This window comes from Lissotriton helveticus, chromosome 2_1, assembly GCF_964261635.1.
Source record: "Lissotriton helveticus chromosome 2_1, aLisHel1.1, whole genome shotgun sequence".
In the NCBI taxonomy this organism is placed as follows: Eukaryota; Metazoa; Chordata; class Amphibia; order Caudata; family Salamandridae; genus Lissotriton; species Lissotriton helveticus.
In genome coordinates this window covers 1,156,399,395-1,156,412,356 of record NC_136059.1, presented here as the reverse complement: position 1 = coordinate 1,156,412,356, position 12,962 = coordinate 1,156,399,395, and the positions used below count along the sequence as shown (strand labels likewise).

General features: G+C 44.3%; 1 protein-coding gene across 4 annotated transcripts in view; it reads right to left on the bottom strand.

Moving 5' to 3' along the window:
• JAK2 (Janus kinase 2) overlaps positions 1-12,962 on the bottom strand; it is a 1,231,913-nt gene that overhangs the window by 1,166,791 nt on the left and 52,160 nt on the right. The window lies entirely within an intron of this gene.

Genomic DNA, 12,962 nt, shown 5'->3' with positions numbered 1-12,962 from the left:
AAGTATGAAGCTATGTGTAATGGTCCCAAAATGCTGGGTTATTAGATGCAAACATTTTTGTTTTGGCAATGCGCGTCTTGTTTTGCATTGTTTTTTATAAAACTTTATTGGAATGGGAGTTGCCGGGCCCTCAACATTATAGGCAAAAAGCAACCAAAAAATCATGGTCTCAAAAATCACACATTGCCACATTAGTTCCTGGCACTGAACAAAATGACTTTGTGTGCCAATATGCTCCTTGTGAAAGGGCAGAATGCTGTCACTCATAGTAAAGCCAGCCGATCTCAGAGAGAAAATGTTAATAAACACAAAAGGTCTTGGTTAACGCCTGACCTAATTAGGGGCCCAATTATGAAAGAAATTTTAAAGGTGCACCCATTGTATATGTACTTTAATTGGTGCAGATTTACGGCTTTCATGGATTCCTAAACATTTTCAGAAGTAGGTCAAGAAATCATAGTCCTAGAAAATATTTGGGAACAACATTTTAGTACAAGCAAACATGTATGTGTATATTTGCTCAATGGAAAATCTGTTGAGCGTTTGCAAGTTCACTTTCCCTCCATCCACTCTTTTCCCAACCCTGAAAGAAGATTTACTTCTGCCATAGTCAGGAGTATATTTCCAACCTTTCTCATATGGGAAAAGATTAAAGAAGAACTGGTGAAAACCCTTAAATTATGCAAGTTAGTATATTTGCACAGACTGAAAAAACTGGGGGGGGGGGGTCAAAGAGGCGTGGCCAATGTAATTAAGGGTGTGGCTTAGAAACACGCAAGCTAAAAATCTGTTCTTAGCATAGTGTGCCGCCAGACTTGTATTTTGCTTTTTCTGTGATTGCATCCAAATATATGATACAACAAGTAACATCATACCTGCAACAAGTCAGGACTATTGGCTTGGTCAATGGTTGTTAATTGCATAAGATAAATAAACAGCAAGTATGGCGTGTTTGTAATATTGAAAAGCTTCCAATTAAAGCCCTGTTGACACCACGACAATGTTGCTGCTCCTGAGTTTCAAAAAGAGAAGGGAAATCCAAAGATAAACTGACTCTCTTTAAAGGATTTCCCGTCCCCTAGAACCTCACCTGCCATGACATCATGCCGTAACTTCTCCACTAGTGAGAAGTGATCAGTGTGAGCACGCGCACATCAATGTGCCTGCTGTCACTGCAGTTCAGAAAAAATTGAACCGCCTGTGCCAAGGCACAAAACAGAGCCCGATAGAGACCCGTTTCGAGGCCCCATTTAAAAAACTTCTGGTGCTCAGCACCGGTGAGACCCGGCCCACTTAAAGCCCTGGGCACTCCAATCCTGGAACTATTGCTTACCACTACCATCAGCCCCAGTGTGTAGATCTGTGGAAAGGTGGCAAAATAAGGGACTCGTTAGTATTCAACCCCACCTATGGAATGAGTTCTGGCATATTCAGAGAGACCATTATCAGAGCTCTTAAAATGAGATTGCTGCCATAATTTGTCACCGTTCTATATGGCACTAAAGGGACAACTACATTTTCTTACAGGACTAGTAGATTTATGAAGCAATCTGTCCCATGAGCAAGTAGATATTTTATTAAATTCCACTCACCTGTATGCATAAACATACTGGGGGATCACTGGACAGGGTGCAGGCCAGATGGCACACTTTCCCAATGGATGTCTGTCCAAAAAGGACATCTGTCTTTTTAAGAGGTACTGCTAAATCCTCCCAAATGCCAGGCCAGGTGTGCTACCAACTTAGTGTCTGCATTAGCCAAAGCAGGCATAGTGAGAAGGCATGGATTAACATAGCATTACTTGCCAACAGAGGCATTAGAAATCAACATGGTGAGCCTTACTGGCTAATATGTGTCAGACCATAGAGGGTTGTCAGTAAAGCCAGCACGTACCCCCACGAAGAAAAGTTGTGGGTATCAGGAGAATTATTCTATTACACCTTAGGCTTAAAACCGAAGATAATGCTTGCGCTGGTAACTGTTCCTGCGATGCCATTCTCGGACCACACCTGGGCTCAAAAGGTAATTTTAATTGACAAATGACTCCTTTCCATTGCGTAGAGGTTGCCCAACGTGGTCTGGAGAGAAGAAGTGTAAAAAACAATATTGTATGTGGGGCTGAAGACTTATTATTTTAGTTTAGTAATCACAACCCTCCTCTTTGTTTGGTAATTTGTAGTGCAATTGTACTTTTCTCAGCCGAGACCTTCCACCTTCTAGAGAGGCACGACTGAGGTTTACAGCATGAGGTGTATGTATCTTTAGGCCGTTTAATCCTGCAGGCGGGGGTCCCTTTGCCGCCAACCAGGACTTAATGCCATTATTACGCCGCGTACCCTTGAAGTAAGGAATAATTAATAGCAGATGTGGAACCAGAATGCATCCAAGCCCCCTTTCAGGTAATCACAGTGGGACGAAAAGGGCTCATATTCTTTTCCCCACCACTCTGTGGCTTCATTCAATTGGGATATCCCAGCATTAGCTCTCGGGCCCTATAGCGGCAGTCCATGGGCCCTGGCTTCTCTATGTGCGGTGATCAAAGGATCACAAAGTGGAACAAGCAGAGCGAAGTCCCATCTGACTCCATAGTCTGACGAAGAAGGGAGCAAACCAGTGTCTCAGTGAGTGAGAGGGGCAACCCCAGCCACACTCCAACAAACTGGAACCACCCCCCAAGGGGAATCCTTCAGTCCATAGTGCTCCGATCCACCGGGCTCACTTCAGCCCTGGTGAAATGGTCAGCCATGTAGATGGCCGACTCTCACCCCTGAGTCGCAGCACAATATTTAAGGGCGGCCTCACCAGTCCTGGTATTTGTTCCCGCCAAGTAAGTATCTGTAGGGTGCTAGTGCTTAGTCTAGGTTGCGGTCTCAGTTACAGGAGGGCTCCACAACAATGTGGCAGTCCAGACACTTCACCTCTACTCTTCTCTGGGGAATGATGGCACAGGTTACGAGCAGGCCTAGAGAGCCGCGAGCAACAAACTCTCACCTACTAATCCACCGCTCAGCAGAGAGAGGAGTGTCTGGGGAGCCCCAGAGACAGCCCACACACAGCCCCCAGAAGCACCACCCCAGTCGCTCTCATAGGTTTATGCCTCGCCTCATCCAGATACATCAATCCCAGTATCCCAGCCGCACAGTTAGCTCTCTCTCGTGTCCATACTGGATCTACCACTTCTTACTGCGTTGCTCTCATTAGGCGAATATTAGCAATTCTGAATCCAATGGCACATTACATTCGCATTACAGGATAGGACACCTTTACGTTGATGTTTTCTGCGCTGCAAACAGGCTAATTATATTGGAATATGCCCACTGACTGCAGGGGTCTCACTTAAGTACAGTCATCTTGCGTACCTGCACTCTGCCCCCCCCCCCCCCCAGTAAAGAAAAAATACCAGAAGTTCGAAAGAATTTAAAATTGCAGGTAAGCAGAGCGTAAGCAGCATGAGGGAAAGTGAAGCATAAGCAAAGAAAACAAAATCTATGGTACAAATAGATAACTTCAGACATGGCATTGAAGTAGAAATAATGGGATTGTAGTGAAAATGGCTATGGAGTATGAAGTCCCGAGCTTTTACTCGAAGCTCAGATATTTCAGGGAAGTGGAGGACATTTAGAAGACATCTTAGGAAGAGACTGAATATATATACACTATACACTACTCTTTAAAATAACATTATGTTTAGATTATACACAGGATACATACACCATTTTGACAGCTATTTAGTGTTGTTGGCGTTTATTTCCCTAATAGGAGTTGGTCTAGGAGGAGCACCCATGGTGGGTGGGGGGGAGATTACATCTAACACACTCAACTCTGTGTTACAACCTAGCTAGGGGCCTGATGTACAAAGCAGCAATTTGGTAAGTGATTTAAAAAAATGTTTTTCTAATGCACAAACCTAATTTTAGGAGTCGGTAAATTATTATCAAGTTCTAAAACAGGTTTCCAGCTCCATTAAGAATTACTATGGAAGGGACATGTTGCAGGCATCCATTCCAAACAGCGATTCTTTAGAAGAGGTATCAATGTTTTGCTACCGAAATACGGTTGCAAACCATTAAAAATGTACTTGGTCCAAAGTTTGGGTGGTAAGCCATCCGCAAACGGGAAGGGGGTCCCTATACGTTTCATTCTACTTTGAGAGTAGGCAATGGTGCCCTACAATTTTCTTTAATGTAGCTCCATTCTGTTTACGGAAAATGGACTGAACTGAAACAAAAAGTTTACTTTACTTAAATGCAATCAGACATGTTTGCATGTTGACCCCAGAAGGCCACCGTCTCTGTGATTGCCATCAATTAGAGTAATTTGCAATTTGGAACCTCCCTCTTAATAGTCATTAAGTACGTTGGATTGCAACCCACTTCGGATGGGTATTTTGCAAATCAACATAGCTCAGTTCACAACATTTCACACTGCTAGCAAAAAAAAGTCGTTGCAAATTGCGATCAGTGTTTTTCAACCAATGTTTTGAACATGTGGGGTCCTACGTGTGCTCTTTGAGTTTGTATGTATGTACACCTGCTAGAAGGCTGTGCTTCACAACAGTAATGTGTTATATACCATACTTCATTGTGTTGTTACTCTCGTTCTTCTTGTACTCTATGTCCTCCAGGTTTCTAAATACTAGTTTCGATTCTTTTTTTTATCACAGAACTCTTCTTTTGGGCCTAGACCTGTAATTTAGGAGTCTGTAGAAGTATGCAAAAATGCATGGATACCTATGGTGTCAATGGATATTGGTTGAAACGTGTCTGAAATGCACCAGGGAGTATTTGCATCCTTTGGTGGTTCTCTGACTATGATCGTATGGCACCAATGATTGGTGTGTGTCATTCTACATTTTCCTAAATTGCTGGTCCTACTTTTAGTCCTAGCACGATTGGCTAGTGCTATGTGGGGCACACTGGAGTGCAAAGTCCTTGTATTGTGTGGTGAAGTATAGCACAGTGTAAAAAGGGTAATGAGAATTCTTGTTTTGAGAAACTATGTGGTGTTAGATGGTGCGGTTTGCTGTAATAATGCGAGCTCGAACGTTGTGCGATGTGGCGCTGAGAAGTGTGACATGATATGTTGTTGTGAAGGGATGGTGTGGAATGGTGAGGTGTTATGCAGTGCAATCTTTTAGGTGTGGGATATGAATTATAAGGCACGGATTTAAATATTAATGCATGTTGCACTAAAGTGTCTTATGTAATGAGGTGGTGTGAATTAGCGTAATGTGGTGTGAAACGCAGTGGAGTAGTGTGGCGTACTGTGGCACATTGTAGTGCTATATATTGTGAACTGAAGACCCACCTAGTTGCTACCAAGTTCCAGCAGGCTAGTGGGCAGAAAGGTAGGTGAAGATCAGCGTCATCTCTCGTCTGTGCCCCCATCTCAGGCGTACCCTCCCCTTATACCTTTAGAGGCTCCCACTGCTCACAGCCTCGAGTTCATTACTCTCTCCTAATCTTCTCCAGCCTAGCCGGCCACCGCCGGTTCTACGCGCCTTTTCCCTCGGGTGCTACAACCCAGCCTCATCGCCACGGCCACTGCACTCCTTACCTCCGGCTTTCGCATCAGAATACTCCCGATCGTAGCCTAGGATGAGCTTCCTTCTGTAACCGGCAGCCCTGCAGCATTTCTCAATAAACCCTGGGTGATGGCAAAGGAATACGGGGATCTTAGGCTGCGAGCCACCTCCCAGCCTTGCTCCCAGCTTTGCTCCCAGCTGCCACTGTTTTTCCTCCCACACTGAGATGTTCTAACAGGAAAGGACACAGCCTGTTTGGAAATATCAGCAAAACTACCACTTAGCCTTTTTTCTACATATTCACTGTGCGGTATTGAAAAACTAGAATAGGACAAGCACATTATTTATGCTACACAACTGAATCTACGACGCACATGCTAGTTTAGTGCTCTAACTGGAGGCAATGCAAATTAACTGCTCGAAGCACGCACAAGAATGCACTTGGTGTTTGTACAAAAAATAAAGTGCACCGCACTTAAATGGTAGGTGAGCTCTGTATAGTGCTACTTGGACACAAATTATAGTGGAGATGCTTGGAATCCCAATATGTGCAGTGACGTGCCCAGGTAGGGCTAAGGACTCAAATGAGAGACATCATAATCCAGAGGACGGGCATTTTAGAGCCTCAGCAGATTCTGGCAATGGAGAAAATACACTTGCGCTACTTTTTAGAGTATAAGAAGGTTCCTTCATGCAGAAGTCGGACTTCAGCTAGTGCTATTACTAGTACTGTTACTACTACTACCCCGACCATAGCCTAGTACATCCCCATCAGAGGAGGCATTAGAACCTTTCAGGAAATGCTACACTTGGATGTATTCTTTCACTTCATTAGTACAGACTAAGTACTATTTTTACCAGTCCAGAAACCTGTAAGTCAGCAGAACCTTATTCGCCCTAGTAAAGAGGAACAGAACAGGAGGTCACAAAAGTACTGTATGTAATTAAAGCAGACTTGCTTTTAGGCATATACATTGCCTTTGGTCACTTATTGCAGGTTGCATTCATCTGCAGGACTCCCCGAGCAGTACAATAGGAACTGTGGAGAATCGCAGCACCATATTCAACAGAGCTTCTCCAAGGAAGCTGGGCATAGTGGCGTGTTAGAATACGCACAGCAATTTTTGTTAAGAGAGTGGACAAACGATCAATTGCCTGATATCAGAAAGGAAAAGGAATAGTTTGCCCATCTCACCCCACGTCGACGCATTACGGAAATACTTAAAAACAAAGGAAGATTGGTATACCGCAGGGATAAATTCATAGAAACACATTCATGCCACAACAAAATAATTAATTTACACTGGGATTTCGATTCAATCAATCATCAATTCCTTTATCAATAAGTTACACATAGGCCTGTATGTGTACCTGTTAACATTCCATCATATTTCTAGGTCTCTGGTAGAAGACAGGAAAACAAAAACAAATTAAAACATACAAAGAGAAGCCATCATCACTTACATATTAGTGCTAACACTCATGAACTACAGGGAAGTGTTCATTGTCCGTTTATTTAGGTCTCCTAATGATCAATTGACAGCAAAGACGTTTTGCATAAGATGATTATTAGAAGTAGTTTTACCACTGCTTCATGGTTTAAGATGCACACACACGTGAAAAAACGTAAAAAATTCGTTTAGGCACCACCAACGGCAAAAAAAAAAAAACTACCCTCCATTGCAGGCTGAGAAACAGCATTTGTGTGTTAAGAGTCCAAGTGCCCACACCAACCATCACAGGTTTCCTCTTCATGCTGCACAGCGATGCCGCTTCAGCTGGGTATACTGCGCATTATATGCCTCCAGGTTGCACACCACAGACTGCCTGGGAATTTTTCCTAATTATAATTGGTTAACATTTTGGCAGAATGATTACTACTTTCCTGGAGCTTGGCAGAGATGGGAAAAGGAGCGCACACAGAGTCAAAGGCTAGTGGCTCCTGTGCTCTTTGGGATACAGGAAACCCTTTCCCATGGTTCGCAGACAAGTGTTCATCCTTCAAGCGGTTTATTAAATGGGGATAGTAGCATGAACATCTTATTCTACATAGCAAACACAAGGAGATGATGGACAGAGCGCTGAAACTTTTCAGACATTCACCCCCAGTCACAGATCTGGGTTGAATCCATCACCGTTCTTTAGCTCACTTCGCCACCCGAGTTCAGACCCAGCTATATGCAAATCGGTCTGGACCCTGTGCCTCATGGGAACAGTCCAGCCCGAACTGCCAAGCCAGGTCTTCCCCGGACCGGAAACAAGCATCCTGAGACCAGTTTTGGGGTACCACCCCTCATCAGCCAGGCTAGCTTGAATCCAGTGGCAGTGGTGAGTGTCTGAAAAGTTTCAGCGCTTCGTCCATCATCTCCTTGTGTTTGCTTTGTTCGCCCTAAGTTGGCAAGGTATGCCCAAACGTAGATCCCTTGCTCACTTTGTCACTGGATTCAAGCTAGTCTGGCTGATAATGGATGTTACCCCGAAACCAGTCCCAGGATGCCTGTTTACGGTCCAGGGTGGACCAGCCCTGGCAGTTCAGGCTGGACTGTTCCCATGAGGCACAGGGTCAAGACCGATTTGCATATGGATGGGTCGAAACTGGGGTGGCGAAGTGAACTAAAGAACGATGATGGATTCAACCCAGATCTGTGACTGGGAGTGAGTGTCTGAAAAGTTGCAGCACTTCGTCCATCATCTCCTTGTGTTTGCCATCTTATTCTACAACAACGTGTTTGTAGACCAGCCAGTATATACATTAAAGCAACAGGGAATAAATATAAGAAACAAACCCGCACCGACCTTTATCAATGCCTTTTGTTGTTTCTATTTAAAAGTTTGTTTTTCAAAATAGCTGTTCCGGGGTTTCGGTTTGTTTGCCTCGGTGAAGCCAGCTCTCTCATGTGGGAGGATTATTAGCAAATTCAGCAGTACTTCCTTGCCAGAGAGGCAAGGTCCGCATGCTGTGCATCAGTGGAAACAGCAGCTTAGCAACAGCCGACGGTCATCGGCTTTTGCCTGCTCTGGTGGCCATCACCAGGTTAGAACTCGCCTTTAGACTTTCCTTTGTTTTTTTATGTATCTTCAATCGATGCAAATTTGCAGCGATGTACATTAAAAGTGAACTATAAGCAACACGTTAAAGTAAAAATTGACCTTTTTCGAGCAGGATCAACAGCGGAAGTCCAAAAATAAAACAATGGTCAAGGGCAAACTAACCAAGACCAATGAAACAAAAGGGAAAGGCAGCCAACCATTACACAACTGCACTTTCAAAATAAAATTACTGCCTTCCTTGACAAGGCCTGTAAATCCATTTACCTCAGATAACCTCCCTACTTTCCATTTTTAAGTTATAAAGAAGTTAATTTTTCACAAAGGCGTGCTATAAACAGACTGTGCAATCATTTTAAGTCTCTGTTATGAACGCAGTGGAGGAAAAGCAATCCACCTGAAACAGCCACACTCGACTGAATCAGATCGCAATGCCGACGAAAAAAAACTGACCGCACTGGTTGTTGCCCCTGCAAGGGGGTGAATAACTTGGCCAGACATGAATTTAACCGTAAATGCTTACAAGAGAAGACATTTTAGCCATAGGAGTACATGCAAACCATGTACTCCTGAAAAGTTACCATTAAACAATCGTGGACATATAGGTCACTAGAGGAATGGAACAAAGGTATCACAAAATGGAACAGGCAGTGCATGTACATTGTTCAATTCCATCATATGGGGCGTCTTCTGGGCACTGACTCACAGGGAAGCAGAGGATAAGGTCTGGATTCCCACCTGCAAGCCAGGAGAGAGGAGGACCACAAGCAGAAACCACAAAGGTTCACTCAATGCAAAACTCACTTGGAAAATTGAGAAAAAGGCATGACTTTCACGAAATTCAAATTAGAAATCAAAAGCTCTGCCCTGAACCTTGTGAAATGTTCAGCCTTCCTAAAAACGTCAACTACATCAATTAAACAAATACAATGCCTCGTTTCAACTAGGTGAATCAAAAGTAAGTCGCAATGCATATGTAGCAACCAGTGAATTACTAAGGTGAGTAGATGTTCTATAAAATGGTAAGATTTAATAAGCACCTAATTTACTTTCAGTTCAGATTTTAAAAAGCAACCTGTGGGGTCTTGGCAGCTCAAACTCAACACAATTGCTGAACTCGTTTCTGAAATAAATACATTTACTAGCTATATCGAATTTGTACTGCATTTCCCCTGCAGCAAGCACTTCTTTTGTCAAGGTACAGAGCCCGAGATTTAGAGGTGCAAAATACATTGCTTGTTGGGGGCGGGGGGGGGGCGGGGGGGGGGGGGAGGATTGTCAATAAAGGACTCATGCATAGTGATCAGTATGAATGCAGGATTGCTTCAGATACCAGACGACTGGAAACTCGGTATGTGTGAACTAAGGGACAAAGAAGTTATGCACTTCCTGAGCACAATCACCAAATGTAGTTAAAAGAGAGTGAGGACAGTGCAAAACTCAGGGCCTGATTACGATGAAGGTGGGACCGCCACAGACAGCCCGTCGGTGGCAGTCCCACCGCCATTTTAATACAGATTACCGCCCGCCATATTAGGATGCCATATTAGGATGGCGGGCGGATGTTTGGCGGTCAGTCCGTCGGAGGGCGTTGTATCCCTACAACAGTGCCTGCTCAGGTACCGCCATAGGGATTACCATGTCCCTTTCCGTGGGCCGTTTCATAGCGGTTAACCCTCCATGAAAAGGCTAGCGGAAAGGGACACTGAGGGCCCGTAGCGGGTCCTCCTTCCCATTGGACCTCCGATATGGGCCCTGGGGGACACCTGTGGTGCCGCTCCTAAATAGCCCCTGCACCATGTGGCAGGCACAACATGGTGCCTGCCACATAGTTCAGGGATATACAAAATGTGTATTTTTTGTACTGCAGCGTCTGCTGCAGCCGGCAGCACACGCCGAAATACAAAAGATGCACTTGCGACTGCCTTGAAGGAGGTCGCATTGTAATTAATATGGCGGGACAGCTGACAGTTGGGCGGTCCCATTGCCCACCGGCCTGGCGGTCGGACAAAAGTCCAACAGCCATCTTAATGAGGCCCTCAGTAACAATATGAAAGACATAGAAGGCAGTTATAGGGAGCCAAGCCATCTCTAAAATTGGTTACAAAGAGGACCATAGTAGAAGGAGCAACAAAAGCAGAGGGCAGAATCCTAAGCTTGAACCAGAATCTTCAGTGGGTCCCTCGCAGAGTTTGGGCCACAGGTGGTGCTTATGAAAAATGTAGCCAGAAAGGGAAGCAAGGGTGCAAGATTTGAAGTAAACAAAACCAATTGTACAAGGTCAGCAATAAAAGCTAATGGCAGGTTGTGCAGGGGGATGGAGGAACGTAGGAGGTTGCAGAGGATGAAGGATGCACGGGGAGGTGGCAGAAAACCTCGACACTACAGTCCAAACTTTTACACGCTATCTTCAGTCCTTGTATGAAGTCAGGGATAAACAGGAAGAGAGGAAATCGACAATTTTGTGCACCACCTGCCGACTAGCACTCTTTCTTCTGATGATAGCTAGAGACTGGACTCGGGCCTAAGGGTCAGGGAAATTTAAGAACCAATAACACAAATGAAGAATGTCTATGGCCATGGGTAAATGAGGCACTAGCAGAGGTATTCCAGCGCCTATTGAGAGAGGAAGCAGTTCTTATTATTCATATTTGGAAAAGGTGAAGGAAGAGTGATGTCTCCCTCTTGAGATGGGTATGGCCATTAGAGTACTTATTCATGTACAGGGAAAGACCCCTGACCAGTTTGCCTCCTATAGACCAATTGCCTTCCTGAATATTGAGGTACAGATGCTAACAAAGGCCCTGGCCATTTGCATGCATGCAATCATTAACACCTTAATCAACTATCAATCAGGCTTCTTTTTCCACAGAACCACTTGACACAATCTGTAGCGCCTCCAAAGTTGTATGATGAAGACACAAGGGTTAAGGGTCACTGAAACCAAACAGGCATCCAACTCTGTAGAATTGCCCTTTGTAACTGAATTTCGTGTAAGCGGATGGAATTTGGCTTAATATTTCAATGGTAGTCCTCACTCCTGTATATGTTACTAATAGCCAAAAAAGCCAACAACTCAATGCAAGTTCCTTTCCTCCTGCAACATAGTGCTTCACAAGGCGGACCCCTCTTGCCAATGCGTTTCACACTGGCTCTGTAGCTGCTGGCATGGTGGATTAGGAGGGTGAACAGATAAGGGGCCTAAGATGAGATCAGGTTTGCAGGTCGTGAAGTTCCTATATGCAGAAGACCTCCTCCTAGATCCAACCCATTTGATTCTCAGAATGCTTGACACAATAAATAGGTATGGGGACTATTTCGGGCTTCGCATCAACTGGTCAAAATCCATTATTTGTCCACTTACAAATTGGTCAACTTCAGTTTAGATGGACTGCCCACTCCAAACCTCAGAAAAAGGCTTCCAGTAATTGGGAATATATGTTGCAAAAGATAAGAGACATTTATAGAAAGGAACGTCCTAGCTGAATTCAAAGTCTGATGTGTCGCGCCGGAGGGGGCTACCGCCCTCCCTCCTGGGTAGACAGCCATTTATAAGATGATAGCTCTCCGTTCATTTTAAAAAGGTGGTTCACAACTCTCTGTACTGGACACATCAAACTTTCAAAACTCACGGGAGTAGTGCGCAATCTCATATGCGGTGTTCAGACTGCTTTAATTCCTTTGTCTACTCCAAATAGGAGGTCCAAGATGAAGGGTATCCCCTTACCTGATCATAGAAAACAATATTCTGCATCTCAGCTGGTGGTTATAAACAACTTGACATTGAGCACCCAATGGGAACCTTCAGTGATGGCTGAGACAGATGAGAGATAGGACCCAGTGTATATCGCAGGAATTTATATGGTGGAACAAGCCCTACGAGATGGTCAGAAAATACTGGTGCAATGATAAGGGTTTAAAGAGCCTTTAGAGATCAGTGAACTGGAAAACAGGTTGGCATGGGCTACGGACATTGGAGATGCTATAATGTGACTGTGATAATCGGACACTTGGGTACTCGAAGTTAAATTTCATAAATGGGATTTACAGGCATTTTCAAGATGGGTCAACCCTGCGCAAAAAATGTGACCTAACAGACTCTCAATATTTCACATACCTACAGGTTAACATGCACTATGAAAATCTCTATTGCAATATTTTTGCATTTTCAGCCCCACTGCTAAGACAAGCCACATCCCTGGGTACATGACCCTAATGAATAACTATGTCAACATTGACAATATTGAGAAAAAATGGGGAATAGCCGTAGGGACACTTGACAACAGTGATTGGGAGGAGGCATACTAGAAACTTCATGAGGTGACCATCAGCTCACGTTTTAGGCTGGTTAAGCTAAAAATCCCATACCAAATTTGCAAAACACACGATC